This window comes from Antedon bifida, chromosome 11 (genome assembly GCF_963402885.1).
Source record: "Antedon bifida chromosome 11, ecAntBifi1.1, whole genome shotgun sequence".
NCBI lineage: Eukaryota > Metazoa > Echinodermata > Crinoidea > Comatulida > Antedonidae > Antedon > Antedon bifida.
Window position 1 is genome coordinate 6,528,625 of NC_136236.1, and position 12,675 is coordinate 6,541,299.

The 12,675-nt window shown below is 32.1% G+C and overlaps 1 protein-coding gene across 1 annotated transcript in view; it reads right to left on the reverse strand.

Annotated features, from left to right (window-relative positions):
* Window positions 1-588: 588 nt before the first annotated feature.
* Window positions 589-12,675, reverse strand: part of LOC144856411 (uncharacterized) — a 58,916-nt gene continuing 46,829 nt past the window's right edge. Inside the window, exon 17 of the mRNA XM_078714417.1 lies at window positions 589-607. The gene's annotated coding sequence lies outside the window, so the exon portion shown is untranslated. The remainder of the gene's footprint in view (window positions 608-12,675) is intronic.

Consider the following 12,675-nt stretch of genomic DNA (forward strand, 5'->3'; position numbering starts at 1 on the left):
ACGACAACATTCTTTTTCTTTTCTTGTATTGTAAATGGCTTAACAAATGAATGAATTAACTTAAAATACTAAAGTCTTTTTTTATTGGTATGATTTTTGGTTAAGTCAAGAGAGTTATAAGAAGTGCTTTGTAAAAACAAGCTTTATTTATCAAAGCAGTTCTTTTTATCATGTGGAATTAACTTTTCATATTCGATTTATGAAGAAAAAAAACATTTTTTTAAATTAATATGCATAATTTTTTAAAAACTTGAAACATATTTAACCAATATCCTCTATATAAACTAGAAAAAAAACCTTTTTTTGTCATTCAAATTGATTTAAAATCAAAAGAATAAGAAATTATTTATCATTTTTCTAAAAAAATATATGAAATGGGAGAATGATTTTAAAGATTCAAGAACATAATAAAGATCGAACCAGTGACTTTGAAAAGTTAGTTAAGGTATGTTGAAACCAGTAATTTTAGTCCAGTTTAAGTTCATCTTGGCAGTGAGCCAAACGAAGCACTTAGCTCTGTAACGTGGTTGGGTGGTGCAAATTGAGGACACCAGACAATCTCTTGATGACATCATCAGTAGGAATGATCTCACTATTTGAGGAAACTCTGGAATGAAATGGGCAATTAGAGAACCAGCTGTGGAAGACCACAGGAAAATAAAACCCCATGAGTCAAATAATTAAATTGTCATTTAAAAGGGTTACTAAATTGTAGCATAAACAATGACATAGTTATAGTAAAACAATGAATAACTGTGTCCTAGTGTCCCTGATTATTGAATATGATCATTGATATGATAACTTTATTTTATCCACCTGTTGGTTTAAACAAGCAGGGGTCTTGTGATGGGGTCATAAATGACATCATTTTGAATGATATGGGACTGTACCATTATTATATTCAAAAGTACAAAAAATGAAATCATGTTGAACCAATTTGCTTTCTAAAAGGTTTAGGTCATCAATGACATCATTTTTTGAACGATTATATTCAAAGGTACAAAAAGGGAACAAAATAGTAAAAGTCTTGTTTTTCTGTTTTGTTTTACCATCTTTTTAATTGTATTGCGATTGTGAAAAAATAGAAAAAGAAATCATGTTGTACTTTAATAAACCAATTTGCATTCTAAAATTTAAAACTTTGAAAAATGGCATAAACATTATTACTGATTTCTAATTTCAATAATACAGGTTGAAAACACAAGAAATTACATCTAAAATATAGTAATTGTTAATTGATAATGCAGCTCAGACGACCTAACCTAAGAAATCTATTTAAGTAGTAATTCTTTTGGATGATCCAAAGTCAAATAAAAAATCGTAAAACTTACGTTTTTACTCTAGCTTTCACTGGTCAACGACGCAGCTTAATCATGAGTGAGTCTCTGTGACTTGGACTTGTTACCATTAGATCTCGTATTTGATATAGCTCACTCACTCATGATTAAGCTGCGTCGTTGACCAGCGAAAGCTAGAGTAAAAACGTAAGTTTTACGATTTTTATTTGACTTTGAATCATCCAAAAGAATTACTACTTGAATATTATACATAGATCCAGATGAACATTTTACTAAGAAAATTATTTAAGATTATTAATATTCTGTTAAATGAAGCTCTGTATTATGTTTATCACAAGAAAAGATCCACCGGAAATACTCGCAAATAAAAAAAAAATTGACAACCATGAGGTCATATTAATTGATTCTAGATTCTGTCATTTATTAGAATATTGTCCAACATTGAAGAGATATATAAAAAACCAACCTATAATAATCTAAAATTTCAGCTTTAGGCATTTATTTATCTATAATTTACTGATTCAAGTACTTTAATTGTTCATGAATAAATAATTTTATTTTAGTACTACCTTGGACATTTCAATGATATCATTGACATGCTATTTATTTTTAAAACGTTTGCCAAGTTTTGAAAATGAAATGACAAAATAATAATTAAAAACAACTGTAATTTTTCTGGACAGTTTACCCTTTGAACTCATTTGTATTGTTTTGTTTCAAGCAGGAAAGATGACCGGGTATTTTAATTTTTCAACTTTTTATAAAGTTAAGCCAGTACCAAAGATATACAAAACATAATTTGATTTTGACGTTTGGACGGACTAAAAACTAAATGTTTTGGTAAATATATATCGAAAAGGTAGTGAAGCAGTAGCTTGGTGGTTAATATGGTTGTCTTCCAATCCCAGGGTATAAAGTTCAATCCTGATCTAGTTCCAGGGTTGTAATTCACGACTCTTCTTCGTAAGCCATGTATATGAGGCTTAGTTTATTATAAAATAGTTTATCCTTCCTGCAATTGGCGAGTCACTCACCTCACAAAAAAATTGTTAGGGCCACCCTGCGATTTAGGCTCCTCCTTTCACTAGATCCTGTATCAACTCTTCCCATGGGGGAATGCATTCTCCCTTTCAGAGGAAGATCCAGGATATAACATATAATATTAATACTTTTTCAAAAATAGATCAAAAAGTAGTTCATCATAATTCATCTGAATTACTGTAACATTTGAAATCTTAATATCATAATAAAATCATAATTCTTCTGATTCTTAAAGAGTACTCTTTACTGCAACTGACTAATGGCCAACGACTGATGGAATTATGTTTTGAGTATTGGAGAAATTAAACCGTTGACTGATTGGCCGATTGATTGACATTAAGGTCACTCAGAATAACCCTTGTAGTTATGAACCCTGAATACAAGAAAAAGTATCTAATAGAAGAATATAGTTATATAGGCTAAATGATTCATCTAATGGGATTTCTCATGGGATATGTTTTGGCTTTTGTTCTCATCAGACCTGGCTAGCCACAAACCTACTCTGACGTCACACTAGTGATGTGGGATTTTGGTATCTAGGGCTCTATAGCTCTTGATGGGAAATAGTAGCTACACCCTACATCCACCCATAAAATGATTATCAATTTTTATTTTAAGTGGACCAATAACATTTCTTCAATCTTGAATCATTAGAATATTCTAGAGGCTACAAGAGTCGAAGAAGGTAATTTAAATGAACCATAACATCTTTACCTTATGGACGGAATACACTCTCATCATTGTCTCGCGCTGATACTATCTTCTTCATCTACCATCCCAAAACAAAGCTCACCAATATAGCTAAAGCCTGTTTTCCTGTCGACGTTATTCGATGCTATCGTCGTTGATCATTACCAGTTCAACGACGATTGTTTGAAAACTATCAAGTTGAAATGATAACGATAGCGAGTACCTTTTCCAGTAAATCGTTAACATTTCAATGTTTACGTAGGAGATCGCCGATTATTGTTAACGATAGCGTCGAATGACGTCGACAGGAAAACAGGCTTTACTTGCAAATTACAGTTAAATTTTATCAGTTTTCCTACTACCATGCTATAGGCCCACCCTGCGATTTAGAGATATTGCCTATCGGATGAAAATACATTTGAGACCCTTCGAGTAAACTATATTTTTCAAGGGATTATAAAATATCTGTAATTACATAGTAAAAATGTTTGTGTATTTCATTTTGTAACTTTTTTATTTATTTATTTTATTATTATTTTATTTATCTAATATTTGTTTTGGTACTATAGTATACTATACTATATATACTTATTGTGAAGTTAGTTAAAGTAGTCTTTTGTTTTCTTAGTAAGACTGTCATTGTTGTACTGTATTTTTCTCCTTTTTTTGTGTTTCTTTTGAAGCACCTTTACTTTAAAAAAAGTGCAGTGCCAATCAATTATTATTATTTTCCTTGAAATCTTGATTGGCAAGTGGTAAATAAACTTCTTGTTTATAGACAGGAAGTTTTGTGTTTCTTTTGAAGCACCTTTACTTTAAAAAAAGTGCAATCAATTATTATTATTTTCTTTGAAATCTTGATTGGCAAGTGGTAAATAAACTTCTTGTTTATAGACAGGAAGTTAACAGTGTATGTGTTAGTATTATGCAACATAAACCACAGTCTGTATAATCACAGTTGTATGAGTGAACATCACTCTTGTCAAGGTTATCTCTTTGAGGTAACTGTACTTTTAAAGAAAAGTAGCTGAAATTTAGGCTGTGTTTACGAAATTTGTAAACACCCAGAACATACTGGCACCAGAGAACATCCTCAAAACTTGTCAGCCGGATAACAATTTTTAAATTGATTTTTAAATTAAAGATTTAAAAAAAAATTTACACTGAAGTAGAATGATTTGCATTGCATAGATTTCTATTTAGCTTGAGGTCAAATTGAGATCATGATTAAATTCAGTCGACTGGAATCAATTGGAGTCTTGACAGTGGCGTAACGGCTATGAGCGCTCACTGGCTAAACCCAGGGGCCCCGGATCTTATAGGGTGTGTCCAGAGTGTCCAGAAGAAAAACAGACAATAAAATATGTTGAAAAAGGTTAAAAACACCTGAGGCGTCCAGTGTTGGAGGGCCACTTAGGGTTCCTAAGCCAGGGGTCCCAGGCCTCTGCATTACGCCACTGAGTCTTGATAACGTTTTTAAAAGTGTTTTTTTTTGTGTGGACTCTTCCTACATAAAAAAATGTCCTTTATACAAACTGGCCCCTGTCTGTCCTTTAAATCTAATAAAAGTTGTTTTTTACACATTCTATGACCTGAAATAACCTACATGCTTTTTCTAACATTTTACCACAGTTGGGGTAGAGTATACAGAAAACATCAACATTAATTTATGTGATGAATGGGAAGTATTGTTTTTGAAAAAAATAAAAAAGGATGAATAAATATTAAAAAGTGTTCTCAATATAAACCACAAAATGTTGATTTATCAAACTGTATTCATGCCTCTGTATTGTGGTAAGGAAATAACTGGTTAATTAATGTGTGAAAGAAAAAGTTATTTTATACCATTTTTTGGCAGCAATTTCAAATTTGGTTAAATTACATTCTCTCTCTCAAATGTCATTTAACTGGTTATCACTATGCTCCCTTTAGTTGCAATGGACCTATAACTTAGACTAAACTAATGTATAGGTCCATGGCTGCAATACAAAACAACTTGATTAATTTTGTAGTGTTTTTCTCATGACAGAAAAATTCCTCTCCCAAAAACTTATAATAAGACTTTGTTCGTATATTCACTATATTTTACGAGGGTGGTCCATCCAGTCGAAGCTGATCGTTAGGGACCCTCACAAAAATACGGTTTGACAAGACCTTAACATACAATTAGAAATTGAATTAAAATAAATAGAATTTAAATTAATTTAAAACAAATAAGAATCAAAATAAAATTGGCAATCTCAGAGAGAAAAGACAGGATAGGAAGCAATTAACAAGCACGAGATGGTTTGAGGAAAAATCTGAAAGAAGAGTAAGATGCAGAAAGTTGGTCAGATTATTTAAGGAGAAGACTACTTCTTCTTGCTACTATAGCATAATGTGGCTATCCGGCCTCTCCAAAAGACTTGCCTTTAAACTGTTAGAGATTTATTTGGATTTTTATCTTTTTTAATGCAACTCCAGCACCCTCATCAATAATTACTTCCTTCAAACAGGTGCAATGTTATCAAAATAAATAAATCTTAAAGAAGATGGTTTAAACCTATAAAAAACGAATATTTACATTATCGCTATCTTTATTACATTTTAAACATACCAGAAGATAATACCTTATCATAAGACATGCATGTTACATAGGGACAAGACTACCTAGCCCGACATGAAATGCTGTATACTTAAATTAGTATGTTCTATTGGCACAGTTGACCATACTGATAGCCAATATGTTAAGGCTATCAGCACAGTCGACCAAGGGTAAAATTCCCTGTTTCTTATCAGCAAGGTATACACTGGACAAGCTTGGTTGACTGTTAAATTATACTCTCAGTTGTCTTGTCAGCACTGCATGTGCCAATAGAAATTAATAAATTACAGGCATGTTGTCCATCCAAATAGTATTTTTATGGTCAATCTAAGAAGGGGACACGCTGAGTCCCAAGCCCATAGCCAGGATTTTTACTGGGGGTTAATTGATGTTACCACAGAAGTGCCGGGCTTAGCTGATAGAAAATTGATAGGGTTATTTTGACATTTACAGAGAATACTGACTGACTTCTTTTGGCACACACTCTTCAGCGGACACTCCTATTAAGAGTACACTTGTAAAACTAACATACATGTGTTTTAACTATATGTCCATTCTCTATTAAGGAGAAGAGTCCAAAGCCAGCCTGTAGCCAGGAGTTTTTACAGGGGGTTCCTTTTTTCACAACAGGGGATAAATCATCATGAGCAAGGCCAATAGCTAGGCCTCTTAATAGGGGTTCTACTGTAGATTGACTTTCACATGATGTTTAGTCTTGTCACTGGAACCCTCATGAGTAGGCCTAGCAAGCAATTACCCCTTACCACATCCTTCAAGTGTGAAAAGTATTTCTCTAGAGTCCCTGTCACATGACAGGTCGTTATGGCAAACAATCTGACATTCAACAAGCAAAAAATCAAGGAAATAAACCACATCTCACCATTAATTAACAAACTGGAAGTCCTGTCACATGATCAGTTGCTATAGCAGCAAGACAATAAACAACATAAAACTAACTAACCACATCTCGAGTTGTTGACACAACTCTGTGAAAAATAAATTAAAACAAAAAAACAAAATAAACTTCATTTTTAAATCAATAAAAATGTGAAAACGACAGTACATACTGTACTACTTTTGTATTGGTTTCCGTCACATGACATGCTTTCTGTCACATGACATTCACAAAACAAATCAATTAAATGCGATTCCTGTTATGTGTGGGTCTTATCACCAGGGAAATCAATCTAAAAATATTGTTTTAAATATTAAAAACCACATTTTGTAATTGATAATTTCAACATACTGACAAATTAGTCATTTTCTAGCAGAGGAACATTAGTGATTTTGATTTATTCAACTTTTTAAAATTACAGAGCAAAAAAAACAATAAAAGTAAACAAAATTTCCAGGATTGTCAAAAGCGAAAATTGTTCATTGTATAAAGCTTTTCCTCGTTAACATAAATAAACATAATAGGCCTATAAAATAATCATTTAATATAAATTAAAAACAAAGATTTAATAATAAATGAATTTAAAGAAATACAAAATTGGATTCAAATTTAAAATAAAATGAATTATTAATAGTTTTCAAACATACCCCAATCAACTTTTACTGAATGGTAAATGCTCTTATAATATCTAATTAATGAATATTTTTGCTTAAAGTTTGTATACAATTTATTGATAACATTTTTTGGGAGAGATTTAAAGGGCATTGCAACACACATGATCGCAATTAGACTTAATTTATGCATTGACAAAAATAATATAGATAACAAATTGATAAACTATAAATAAACTAATTATGTGACCATGTACAGTTTCTATAGATTAAAGAATCAATGAAACAAGAAACAGAAAACGTGTAGGGTTGAACTTCTAATCTTCAAATGATTAGGATTTAGTGATTCTATTTTTGAAACCCATTTTTTATTTAAATACCTCTAAAGAAAATATTTTTAAAAGGAGGTTTTGGTTTTTATTTTGGAAGAATGTATGGAAAACAGTTGCAGTTTCAGTGGCCGAGAGGTTAATGCAGGGGCATTTCAAACCAAAGCTATACAATCGGCCCAGATTCAAGTAACTTCTCGATCATTGTTGTGGTGGTAGAACAAGTCTTCTCAAATAAAGACTTAAAACTGGGGATCCAGTGTACACATCTTGGCCCTTTTGTAAATTTTAAAGAACCCAGTTCATCTTTTGGAAAGGTAGGAATTAGTTACCCTGATGTACTGATCCATCGCACTCTCTGTTATTGTGGACAGACGAATGAACGCCGTTTGGTGGTAATTGTACAACACAAATGGACCAGAGAGAAGGAAGTTGTTGTATGTGTTGTTCACACACTGTCAACTATAACAGTTTTGTCAGGCCCCTACACAATACCTTTCTTAATAATTAACTAATAATTAACTTTTCCTCAAAAGATTGTTTTAAGTCGGTATATTTATGCCTGCACGCCAGGCAGAATCAATGGCAAATCACAAATTTGTTACAGACTACTGTCTCTAGGGCATTTCAGGAAAACCGGGCTTTATTCATACTTGGAATATAACTTTGTGCTGGCCCGCTTGTATAAATGAAAGTTTCTGTATAATACTGAAAGTGCTACATCATCAATGCAATATTTTATATAAGATAATTATGCTAAAGAACATGATCTATCAATTATAATTGACTATTAAATATAATCTTTGTTATTCATAAAAGGCTATGATAGCATTGATTCCCTTGGGCACACGTTCAATGTTGCTGTACTAGAAGTAACTATAAGATAATATAAATAAAAAAAACATTAATATTTCATATTTCATTTAAATTCATCATGAACTAGATAAAGGCCATCCTGTTTTTGAAGTCAACGATAATTGAATAAACTATGTATCTTAATGAAGTGTTCTGCGGGTTAAGGTAATGAAAGTTACCACAATGTCAACCTCAGCCTTTGTTTCAGAGGAAACAACAACGCAAAAATGCCCTAGCCTTCGGTGGTTTCCTTGCTGGTACCCTCTTCCGATGGCAACACTATGGCAAATATTACACTACAATTGACCAATCAATGCTTAAATAAGGGACTAATCCCTATTATTTCTTCCCATATACAATTTTGATGTCTTGCACCAAGATATATGATTGTTTTTGTCTTTCTCTAGGGTAAATTGATTGGCTGGAACGTGATTTGGGCAACAAATATAAAATACTGTTTTTACACTATTTATAACATTATACTTAATAATGTTGTTTCCAGAAATATAATAACTGTAGCCTGCTAATATTTGATTCAAGATAAAGATATGTGAACGACATTAGGAAACATTTTGCAAATGTGAAACACCAAGATATGATTCATAAGTTTCAAAAATAGCATTAATTATTGCTTTCATTTGCTTGTCAAAATGAAATGAACAAAAACTTACATCACATTTGATTTATATATATATATTATATATTAACAAATCAGGCAAAGAACATTAATTCTAAACCGCCCAGTGATATACTGAAATTTAATTAATTAATTTGAAATGATAAAGATGAGGAAATCTGTGAGAATGAGAAAAAGTCGCCCCAACCGAGACTCGAACTCGGACCGTCTGCTTGATATGCAGTTGTCCTAACCATTAGACCACTGGGGCTTTCATGGTATTGTTCGAACTCGATTGGATAACGACTCTTTAACATTCTCGGCGTGGTACGGCGGAACAGCACTATCCCGCCTCGTGAATAAAAATACTGAAAGATGAGGGCGTATCAATTTGATCTCTGTTGCGCGTGTTCGAACTCGATTGGATATATATTAATTATATATTGAAATATTATGATCGTTCTGAAACTGGTTATGAATGAGAAAATGGTAAGGGCATGTGGCGCAGTCTGTTGGACGTTCAACTACTTATCGTGAGATCAAAGTTCAAATCCAACTCTCACCACATTGCTTGTATCCTTAGGCAAGATATTTTACTTATTTGCCTCTCTCTACCATCAAGACACAACTTTGTGTTGATTACTAGCTGAATTATGGGAGTATGTTTCCATATGTTTTTGATCCAAAAAATGACTGGGATAACAATGTTCAGAGCTTAGAGGTTTCACAACATTAGGTGCTATATAAATCCAGGATATTATTATTATTACCAAAGACTAGAAATAAGTTGATAAGATATTACCACACAAAAATGATGGTAAAAATTGCACTAAATCAATTACAGTAAACAGATAAGTTAGAGGAATCTACATAGATCATGGAAGTTAAAAAAGGAAATTGAAACAAAAACAAAGTCAAAACAAAAACAATCCTGTCCAAGAATAAAATTCTTGTCCAGAATCAAGATAATTTTGAACAATCAAATACTCAAAAGCACTCTAACCCTTACGAAATACCACTATATACTGTAATTGTCACGTTATATTATTATAATGAAGATGATATTGACGACAAAAATGATTGTAACAATCAAATGGGATGGTGAAGTATGGATATATATTGAAATAACCAAAGCTTAATAAGATTATCAAATGTATGATAAATCAGTTGAAGAAATTGTGAGACTTAGTCATTTCAAAATACTCCTAAAGCCACCCTCCCCTATTTATTCAAATTGCTAACAATATAACTCAACAGCTTATTCTTTTCTCAAACTTAACACTCACGATTATCTTTTTCTCCTAGGAGTTTTAGTCTAGACATTTAACAACAATCAGACTTAATTTAAGAAATATTTATAACGAACAACGAAACCTTAAAATATGAAAATCACAAAGTCATTTTCATGTACACATGCATTATTTAACAAATAATTATAAAGTTACCAATCATAATACAAAAGAAGGGTTTTCCTAATACATGTCCTGCAGACACTGTATTTTGTGTTTACTGCATTATGTAATGAATAATTTTCTGGGATATCTAGGTTTCATTTCATTTATTTACTTGACCATAATGTAAATTGAATTGTTCAGGGACTGCTAAAGTTAATAAGATTACTATAATTATAAAGCTCTGTCTACACTATCAAACTTTATGTGAAAAAAAAATGATGTGCCCATGATGACATCATATCACTACCATATTTAGGCACAGCAAACACTTTTTTGTCAAACTAGTTTGATAGTTTAGACAGAGCTTAAGAGTCAGCAGTCCCAGGCTGGGTGGAAGGCTTTAGACAGTGGTCCTTAAACACCACCACATACCATCCGATACAACTGGACACAAACAGAGCCTACCAGAGAGCAGCCAGTTGCTTCGACTTATCCTAAAATTATATTTTTCTTATTTTGTGGCACTCACAATATGCGATGCAGTAAAAAAGAAAAACAGAACAGAACATGTCAGAATAATACTTTCAGAAACTGAAAAAACCAAGTTAAAAGTTGGATTTCAGAAACGAACAGAATAGAAACGAACAATGTAATAAAATAAACATATTGTAATATATATACTGTCATTATTAAGCAATTCCAAGCTGCGTGGAAGTAAAAGTTTGTTTTTCTGGTAGGCTGTTACTGTAGGTATTCGGTGGTGAGTGCACGGTGTTTTGTAGCTGGCCTTTTTAGGCAGAGGGTGGAATACTTTGAAAGGCCTACTCTCACCTCTGCTCAGCACAATATTGTATCCTTATAGTTAGACAACTTGCTCAGAAACATCTACTTCTAAAATACAAAATGCATTTCTATTGGTAAAGTTACAGTATTCCTTTAGGAACATCATCCCTGTCAAAATTCTAAATTAGATAATTTCTTGTTCGACTTTCTGTAAACTAAATTAGTGGTTGACCTTTGAACTTTAAATTGACAAATGCTATAACTTTGGGGATTTCTAACAGACATTTACTACTTTCAGGATAACTTTTGTTGTCATTATATATTTTTAGAATTTTTTGAGGTATGGAAAGGTCTTTGTTGAAATCATCTGATAGAAATATTAGTTTGCCCTTTTGGCATGATAAAAAAATGTTTATAAATAATAAAGATATCAGTAATATTAAATGTCATATTCCAGGCTTTAAAATAAATATTGAATAGCATTATTACCTTTAAGCAAAAGTTAAAATTATAGTTAAAGATGTCACCCTGAAAAAAATAAATCAGGTAGCAAAATTGTGATTTGTTGGGGTACAATGAAGAACAAAGAGAACTTTTCCAGCAATAGTCCCAACACAAATTTACATGGTTTTGTTTTTATAATCTACTTTCGCAAGCAATGAACCTGTTTCTTCACAAATTTAGCAAAGTCGGAAAGTAAAACAGTTTTGTAAGGTTGTACGTAAAAGGCAAGTACTTTGACCAATCACAAGCAACATTTCGGAAGATATCCGTCTTTGTATTTCGACCTAGTGGGACCCAAGTTATACACAGAGGTTACTGTGCACAAAACCCAAATTACATTGCATCACACATATGGACAATTCTATTTCAGGCTCATCGAGCAAACAACAAGTGTGGTGCGACTTAGTGGTCATTTATATAATAACAAAAACAAAATACAACATTAGTATCGTTTCCTTACAGAAGAAATTAAAAAGTTATTAATAGATGTGGGAAAAGATTAGATCATTTTGTCTCGAGAGAACATAAAAAAACTACTGTAATTGATCATCTAAAAAAAAGTTCAACGTTGTATCACGGATAAATAGGAATAATAGGAAGTAATAGAGTCATGTATGTCCGAGTATCAGGAAAATTAGATTGACGGGATAATGGAATACCTTGGAAAGGTTACCACTTAGGAACTGTACAGGGTGAGTCATATTAATTATTGACCCATTTTCGTATACCTCTTAAAGATGTATTGCCCCCCTGAAAAAATACCACCAAATATAGCAAACATTAAGCAAAAGTTAAAATTATAGTTAAAGATGTCACCCTGAAAAAAATAAATCAGGTAGCAAAATTGTGATTTGTTGGGGTACAATGAAGAACAAAGAGAACTTTTCCAGCAATAGTCCCAACACAAATTTACATGGTTTTGTTTTTATAATCTACTTTCGCAAGCAATGAACCTGTTTCTTCACAAATTTAGCAAAGTCGGAAAGTAAAACAGTTTTGTAAGGTTGTACGTAAAAGGCAAGTACTTTGACCAATCACAAGCAACATTTCGGAAGATATCCGTCTTTGTATTTCG